General features: G+C 39.9%; 2 long non-coding RNA genes across 3 annotated transcripts; one reads left to right on the top strand and one right to left on the bottom strand.

Moving 5' to 3' along the window:
- Nucleotides 1-4,605: 4,605 nt before the first annotated feature.
- LOC127535985 (uncharacterized) lies at nt 4,606-7,787 on the top strand. Of its 2 annotated transcripts, none has more exons than XR_007944915.1 (4): nt 4,606-5,390; nt 6,307-6,389; nt 6,933-7,439; nt 7,522-7,787. It is a non-coding gene; the product is annotated as an uncharacterized LOC127535985 (long non-coding RNA). The 2 variants fall into 2 exon arrangements; XR_007944914.1 differs by having other exon boundaries at nt 4,609-5,390; nt 6,933-7,355.
- LOC127535986 (uncharacterized) lies at nt 7,581-9,020 on the bottom strand. The gene is made up of 3 exons (XR_007944916.1): nt 8,532-9,020; nt 7,784-8,448; nt 7,581-7,698 (listed from the first exon to the last, which is right to left on the bottom strand). It is a non-coding gene; the product is annotated as an uncharacterized LOC127535986 (long non-coding RNA).
- Nucleotides 9,021-9,365: the final 345 nt, after the last annotated feature.

Raw genomic sequence — 9,365 nt, 5'->3', positions numbered from 1 at the left:
TGTCAAAAAGACTAGAAACATGTCAAAAAGACCAGAAACATGTCAAAAAGACTAGAAACATGTCCAAAATGACAAGCACATTTTCAAAATGTCTAGAAATATTTGCAAAACAACTAGAAACTAGGGCTGCAAGTAACGACGCGTCGACGAGTCGTCTGAGCACGATACGTCATCAAAAGCGGAAGTGAGCGCACAATGCAACAGAAATCAACTTCTGACCGGACCACGGAACACAGACGAACATCGGCGCGGCATCGTGCATGTATTATGTATGCACGATGCCGCGCCGATGTCCACGTTATATCGTAAACACGGATGCCAGCGTTTACTATACAGCTGTATCTAAACGTGGACGTCCGCGCTGCATCGTGCACCGATGTCCGTCCGTGTTCCGTGGTCCGGTCAGAAGTTGATTTCTGTTGCATTGTGCGCTCACTTACGCTTTTGATGACATATCGCGCTCAGACGACTCGTCGACGCGTCGTTACTTGCAGCCCTACTAGAAACATGTCAGAAATGACAAAAACATGTTCAGAATTACTAGAAACATGTCCAAGATGGATATATGGGATATATTTAGTGCATTTTCCTATCCCTCTCGGGTTTTAATCTGTGTTGGACTGAAACTGATCAGTGAGCACCGGAACCATCTGATCTCTGGTCCTGGTTTGAGGCCTGGCATCAGTTCTGTTGCAGCAGGGAGGAGGAGGAGGTGAGAACATTAAACAGAACAGAATGATGTCTCTGAATCTGATATCTGCTTTCCTGTGTAACCAAGAGGAGACGCTGACGTCAAAGCGTGCGAGGGGAATACAAAGAGGGGATCGAACGGTTGACAAACAGATAATTAAAAAAGCAAAACCAAGCCGAGGATTTGGACGCCTGGCGGTTAAAGTTGTCGTCTTTAGGTGCATCTTCCTGCTCTGTGCTGCTGAGAGGCTGCACGGCGTTCCCACATCCCCTCCCAACGCACACACAATGAAAGCAGCACCTACCGATGAAGGATTTCTTGCCGGTCTTCATGTCCTCCTCTGTGTTGGCTTATATTAGCCACCGGCTGCAGCGTCTCTGATGGATGAGCAGCTGTCTGCTGCTCAGGTGATGAAGATGCTGTAAATACGCCTCCTCTGCTTCTCCGTCTCCTTCTTCAGCGGCTCTCAGTCGCTGCTGCAGCTGAAAAAGTCTTCGATTCGCAGGCAAATAACTTTCCCCGCTGCACTTCCCCTCTCCTCTCTGTGCCGTTTCTTCCTCTTATCGCCCAGCCAAACAGCTGAAACCAAAGATGTGTGACGTACCTGCCTCCCCTCCTCCCCCGGCTGCTTTTTCATCCACCTGGAGAGCACCAACAACACAAAAGCAGGTGTCTGGTTACGGAGAGCGTGGGAGTCCCAGCGGAGAGGAAGCCGGTCTCCATGACGGGGAAACCACCTGAGGATCAGAGCAGGGGCGCTGAACGCTAATTAGAGGCGATGCTGCTCATCCTGCTTCGTTTGCAGCCTCTCAGGAGTGCAGAGAATCATCTGGTTAGTCACCCTGGTAGCTCTGGGCTGCAGGTCATCAGAGATAGGAGGTGTGACGTTCAGATGCAAAAACAGATGAGTAAGACTGGTGTTCACACAGCTGCTCTGAACCACAACCACACTGGAATCAGTCACAGAGATGACTAGAAATATGTCCAGTATGACATGAACATGTTCAAAGTGACTAGAAACAAGTGCAAAATGACTAGCTTACATCCAAAAAGAAAAAAAACTGTCCAAAATGTACAGAAACATGTCCAAAATGACTAAAAATATGTTAAAAATAACTAGGAACATGTTCAAAATGACATAAAAACATGTTCAAAATGGCACAAAACATGTTCAAAATGCCTAGAAACATGTTGAAAAGGACCAAAACCTGTCTAAAATAACTAGAAATATGTTCAAAATGATTAGAAAGATGTCCAAAATAACACAAAACATGTCCAAAATGACTAGAAAGATGTTCAAAATGACTAGAAACATGTCCAAAAGGACTAGAAATATGTTCAAAATGATTAGAAACATGTCCAAAATCAAACAAAACATGTCTAAAATGACAAAACATGTCCAAAAGGACTAGAAAGACATTCAAAATGACTAGAAATATGTCCAAAATGGCTAGAAAGATGTTAAAAATGACAAAACATGTCCAAAATGACTAGGAACATGTTCAAAATGAAAAAAAAACGTCAAGAATGACTAGAAAATGTCCAAAATGACTAGAAATATGTACAAAATGACTAGAAACATGTTCAAAATGACTAGAAACATGTTCAAAATGACTAGGAACATGTTCAAAATGATTAGAAACATGTCCAAAATTACACAACACATGTCTAAAATGACAAAACATGTCCAAAAGGACTAGAAAGACATTCAAAATGACTAGAAATATGTCCAAAATGGCTAGAAAGATGTTAAAAATGACAAAAACATGTCCAAAAGGACTAGAAAGACATTCAAAATGACTACAAATATGTCCAAAATGGCTAGAAAGATGTTAAAAATGACAAAAATATGTCCAAAATGACTAGGAACATGTTCAAAATGAAAAAAAAACCCATCAAAAATGACTAGAAAATGTCCAAAATGACTAGAAATATGTACAAAATGACTAGAAATATGTACAAAATGACTAGAAACATGTTCAAAATGACTAGGAACATGTTCAAAATGATTAGAAACATGTCCAAAATTACACAACACATGTCTAAAATGACAAAACATGTCCAAAAGGACTAGAAAGACATTCAAAATGACTAGAAACATGTCCAAAACTAGAAAGGCACTCGGAGAGCACATACCTCCGCCATGCCGTTTGACTGTCTGTGTGTGTGTCTGTCTGTCTGTTTGTCTGTTAACAGCATAACTCAGAAAGTCATGGACGGATTTTCACCAAATTTTTACAGAATGTCCGGAAGAGCAAGAGTAAGAATCGATTAGATTTTGGAGGTGATCCGAATCACCATCTGGATCCAGGAATTTTTTGAAGGTCGAAGGACAATTGAGAGATGGCCACCAGGCCATCTCTCAATTGGACAGAGACACACACAGAGACACACACACACACACAGAGACACACACACACACACAGAGACACACACACACACACACACACACACACACACACACACACACACACACACAGACATTACCTCCGACTAGAAATATGTCCAAAATGACACAAAATATGTTTAACCCTTTAAGCTTCAGTCAATTCCAGCCGTTTTCAGTACAAAAAATCGCTAATATTCTATTTTTAAATAAAAAAAATTACGAAAAATACGGGGAATATTGGATGGGCATCGCAAGGTGCTTTTCCTTGAAAAGGACCGATTCGGGGATTTTATACCGACTTCAGGACATGTTTTGGACAAAACAGTTTACTGGCTTGTGTCATCTGGATGTAAAAGGTTGGATTATGGCCGTTTTTTGTGGAATCTTTTTTTCTGTGTGTAATAATGAACCCGGAAATGTGAGTCGCGCTGTGTGCGTTGAAGCCGTTTATAGAGAACGGATGGATGAATATTTGTTTTTGTCGGACAAATGTGTTTTTCTCACCCGCTGTGGTAATCGCATCTGAAAGTGGTTTATACCGACGGATTCATGAGAATCTAAGCTTTCCATCGGTGTATAGTGTTTGTATAATCGCGTTTGCGGCCGTCGGACATTCTTGAAATTCCTATGCAAATTAGTAGGTGTACCGCCGGCGGTACACTGAAGCTTAAAGGGTTAAAATGACAATGACCTGTATAAATAACTTTAAATACGCCCAAAATGGCAAAAATATGTTTAAAATGATCAGCAAAACATCTTGTCTGCACCTAGCTCTGGGCTGCAGGTGATCAGAGACGGAAGGTGTGATGCTCAGGTGCAACAACAGATGAGTAACGCTGGTGTTCACACAGCTGCTCTGAACCACAACAGGCTGGAGTTAGTCCACAGATGACAGATTTATTATCTGGTGTTACTGAAGAAACATCATCCTGCTGTGAAACCTCAGCAGCATCAGACATGACAATGAAAATAAAGATGTTTTCTGCTGATATAAACCTTGTAAACCACAAGCAGTTGCTCACTGTAGGCAATGTTTCACTGCGGTCTCCGAGAGGACTAGAAACATGTCCACAATGCGCAGAAATATGTCCAATATGACAAGAACATGTTCAAAATACTAAAAACATGTCCAAAATGACAAAAATCTATCCAAAATTACTAGAAACATGTCCAGAATGGAACAAACATGTAAAATAGGACAAACATCTGTCCAAAATTACTACAAACACGTACAAAATAACTAGAAACATGTCCAAAATGACAAGAACATGTTCAAAATGAGTGCAAACACGTCCAAAGCATAACCAAAGTGAAAACAGTATGTCCAAAATGACTAGAAACATGTTCAAAATGACTAGAAACATGTCCAAAATGACAAGAAACATGTCCAAAATGACTAGAAACATGTTCAAAATGACTAGAAATATGTCCAAAATGACTAGAAACTTTTCCAAAATGACAAGAACATGTTAAAAATGAGTGCAAACATGTCCAAAATGACTAGAACCATGATCAAAATGAAAACAATATGTCCAAAATGACTAGAAACACTTTAAAAGACCAGAAATATGTTCAAAATGACTAGAAACGTCCAAAATGACTCGAAAAAAATGACTAGAAACATGTCCACAATGACCAGATATACTGTATGTCCAATATGGCAAGAAAATCTTCAAAATTACTAGAAACATGTCCAGAATGGAAAAATATGTCCAAAATGACAAACATTTGTCCAAAATTACTAGAAACTTGTCCAAAATGACAGGAGCATGTTCAAAATGAGTGCAAAATGTCCAAAATGACTAGAAACTAGGGCTGGCCCAAATAGTGGTTTCTGGTCTCCGAATATTTGGGGCCTATTAAAGACGAATATCCGAATATTCGTTCCACCCCGTAACATCCGACGGGGGGCTGGCCCAGCCAGGCCCGACCCGACCCGACTCGACTATTCATGTCACAACCCTCCTGTTTCGGTGCACTGACTAATCAACTAAATGACGTGCTGCTGGGCTGAGTGCACAGCCGGCGCTAATAAACAATCAGTGCAGTTTAAAACCTGGCTCGTTCCACAGCTCCAGCGCTGCATCATTGACTCACCCTCCCTGCTCCACACACACCCTGCTTAATGCTTCACGCCGTTCACCGTCTTCACACGTCTCTCCCTGGACTCTGTTTCTCCGCTACGTCCCCGCTCCTCAGACCCCGTCGCCCCCCGGATGATTTCTCCTGTTTTCCAGCCATCGCCACGCTCCCCCACCGGCTCTGTCAGCTCTGCCTCTTCCGTCTTCCCTACTCTGGTCTGGACAATCAGTAAGCCACCTTCCCCTTTGATTTAGTTTAGTTTTGTGTTTTGTTTTACCTCGGCCTGCGGGTTGTTTGTTCAGTTTAGTTTTCCTCTCCGTTTCTTCCCTCTGGCCTCATTTATTATGAAGTTTTCTGTTTATATATCTTTATTCTATTAAATCATTATTAATTTACCCACCAGTCTGTGCTTGCTGCTTGGGTTCAAATATCTGTTGCGTGACAATTTGGATCCATTCGTCTGGTCTCCTGGACGCATATTTTGCACACTGCCTTCGTTTTGTCTTCAGTTAAACTGAAGAATTCCCAAACAGCGGAGGTCTTCAGCGTCTTGTCTTGTGTTTATGCAACCAAGTGAAGCGTGACGTCAGAGTCTGCAGCCACCCGGCCATTCAGGTGGTGGTAAGAAAAAGAATGGAGGAGCCGAGATGAGCCGAAGTGGGCCGAAAGCGAAGGGAAGAGACGAGCTCCAAATATTCCTATTTTCGTCTGGGGGGAGGAGGGGGTGATCACATAAACATATGTGTATATGTTTATGTGATCAAACGACGAGATGAGCCGATGTGGGCCGAAGGGGGAGGGAAGACAGTAACGCCGAATATTCTTTCTGCCCGGTAACGTCCAAAGATGGCATTAAATGAATGATAAATCCAGTGTAGACATAGTTAATGTGGTAAATGACTATTGTAGCTGTAAACGTCTGATTTTTAATAGAATATCTCCATAGGGGTACAGAGGAACATTTCCAGCAACCATCACTCCTGTGTTCTAATGCTACATTGTGTTAGCTAATGGTGCTGATTAGAAAACCCTTGTGCTCTTATGTTATGTTATAAAAGTGTGAAGGAATTATCTGGATAAACCTGGACTTTTCAGCAGTCGTGTAAATTGTCAGGAATTCTTACAAATGTGATTTTCATTTCAGTCGACTGCAACAAGCTGGAAGTTGGCTGAAGCTGACAAATGCAGAACCTGTGTTAATCCACAACAGTTCACACCTGGAGGCAGGTGAGTCCTGGTCGTTAATGGGCCTTTAGCCAGTTAGTTTTATTTCTTATTGAGCTGGAGTGACTGTATATTCTGGGACTCCCCATCAGTCAGTTGGAACTGAAGAAGCCTCTTGGATGAAACCAAACAGTCCAGCTGATTTTTACTGAAGCTCCTATGATGACCTACAAAGAAAGTATATAGAACATATTGTAGGGTCTTGACCTTATATAGATTTGTATGTTAATGAATAATTACGTAGGGTTTTAATCATAATATTTTAATTTGCATGATAATAAATAATTAGATAGGATTTCTATTGTATTACTTAAATTTGCATAATAATTAATATTATCGGGTCTTAACCTTAACATTTGTATTTATTTATTAATGTGTCTTATAAATAACACAGATTTGAACTGACTTCACTAAATATAAACTACTAGATAAAACAGAAATTACTGAGGATAAAATGAAGCAAACCAATAAATCCTAATAAATAAACTGGAGGTTCTGGAGGTTTCCTGAGTTCAGCTTCAACAGAAATGTCTCTGTTTGTTCCAGTAAACAAGAGAAGACAACAAACAATGGTTGGCTTCATGTCGTCGTCCTCAACAATGAGCCCAAAGAACGTCACCGACCAACAAGCACAGCAGCCACCGTCACATGTTCTAACGTCCATCAGAACATCAGCTGTTCCTCTCATCAGTCTGGAATCATTTCAACCACAGTCCAGAAAGGTTATTACACCCTACTGCTGCTCTACAGTCTAAAAAAACATAAAGAACTCAGTCTGGAATCATTTAAACCACAGTCCAGAAAGGTTATTACACCCTACTGCTGCTCTACAGTCTAAAAAACATAAAGAACTCAGTCTGGAATCATTTAAACCACAGTCCAGAAAGGTTATTACACCTTACTGCTGCTCTACAGTCTAAAAAACATAAAGAACTCAGTCTGGAATCATTTAAACCACAGTCCAGAGAGGTTATTACACCCTACTGCTGCTCTACAGTCTAAAAAAAACATAAAGAACTCAGTCTGGAATCATTTCAACCACAGTCCAGAAAGGTTATTACACCCTACTGCTGCTCTACAGTCTAAAAAACATAAAGAACTCAGTCTGGAATCATTTAAACCACAGTCCAGAAAGGTTATTACACCCTACTGCTGCTCTACAGTCTAAAAAAAACATAAAGAACTCAGTCTGGAATCATTTAAACCACAGTCCAGAAAGGTTATTACACCCTACTGCTGCTCTACAGTCTAAAAAAACATAAAGAACTCAGTCTGGAATCATTTAAACCACAGTCCAGAAAGGTTATTACACCTTACTGCTGCTCTACAGTCTAAAAAAAACCATAAAGAATTCAGTCTGGAATCATTTAAACCACAGTCCAGAAAGGTTATTACACCTTACTGCTGCTCTACAGTCTAAAAAAACATAAAGAACTCAGTCTGGAATCATTTAAACTACAGTCCAGAAAGGTTATTACACCTTACTGCTGCTTTACAGTCTAAAAAAACATAAAGAACTCAGTCTGGAATCATTTAAACCACAGTCCAGAAAGGTTATTACACCTTACTGCTGCTCTACAGTCTAAAAAAAACCATAAAGAATTCAGTCTGGAATCATTTAAACCACAGTCCAGAAAGGTTATTACACCTTACTGCTGCTCTACAGTCTAAAAAACACATAAAGAACTCAGTCTGGAATCATTTCAACCACAGTCCAGAAAGGTTATTACACCTTACTGCTGCTCTACAGTCTAAAAAACATAAAGAACTCAGTCTGGAATCATTTAAACCACAGTCCAGAAAGGTTATTACACCTTACTGCTGCTTTACAGTCTAAAAAAACATAAAGAACTCAGTCTGGAATCATTTAAACCACAGTCCAGAAAGGTTATTACACCTTACTGCTGCTCTACAGTCTAAAAAACATAAAGAACTCAGTCTGGAATCATTTAAACCACAGTCCAGAAAGGTTATTACACCTTACTGCTGCTTTACAGTCTAAAAAAACATAAAGAACTCAGTCTGGAATCATTTAAACCACAGTCCAGAAAGGTTATTACACCTTACTGCTGCTTTACAGTCTAAAAAAACATAAAGAATTCAGTCTGGAATCATTTAAACCACAGTCCAGAAAGGTTATTACACCTTACTGCTGCTTTACAGTCTAAAAAAACATAAAGAACTCAGTCTGGAATCATTTAAACCACAGTCCAGAAAGGTTATTACACCTTACTGCTGCTTTACAGTCTAAAAAACATAAAGAACTCAGTCTGGAATCATTTAAACCACAGTCCAGAAAGGTTATTACACCTTACTGCTGCTCCACGGCCTCAGATTCTGTTAAAAAACATCCATGTGGTTCTTTTTCTCAGCTACATGACACCACTGTGTGTTTATTTTCTCTTTCTGTGAGAACTATGTTGCTCAGGTGATGAGCGGCTGGAAAAATATGTTTGTTGGCAAAGTGTGTTGGATAAAGATACGTTTAGTTTAGTGTCTCTTTCTGTGTTCATTTTACATGTTTTGTAGTTGTTTTCCATCATTTTGTGTCTCTTTCTGTTCCTTTTCTGTCTCTTTTAGTTCATTTTGTGTATTTCTGAGTCATTTTGTTTTGCTTTCTCTTTATTTTTTTGTTCTTTGTGGTTCTTTAGTGTCTATTGTCTGTTAATTTTGTGTCTTTTTGTGTTCATTTTGTGTCTTTGTAGTCGTTTGGGTCTATTTTTGGTCTTTTGTGGTTGTTTAGTGTCTTTTGTGGTCATTTTGTGTCTCTATTCATTTTGTGTCTTTTTGCGGTCATTGTTTGCCTCTTTATGCTCAATTTTCATGTTTTTGTGGTCGTTTTGTGTCCCTGTCTGTTCATCTTATGTCTCTTTCTGTCCATTTTGTGTCTTCTTGTGGTCATTTTATGTCTCTTTCTGTTCATTTTATGTTTTTTGTGGTCATTATGTGCCTCTTTCTGTTCATTTTATGTTTTTTGTG

This window comes from Acanthochromis polyacanthus, chromosome 11 (assembly GCF_021347895.1).
Source record: "Acanthochromis polyacanthus isolate Apoly-LR-REF ecotype Palm Island chromosome 11, KAUST_Apoly_ChrSc, whole genome shotgun sequence".
Lineage (NCBI taxonomy): Eukaryota > Metazoa > Chordata > Actinopteri > Pomacentridae > Acanthochromis > Acanthochromis polyacanthus.
This window is presented reverse-complemented; position numbering and strand designations above follow the sequence as displayed.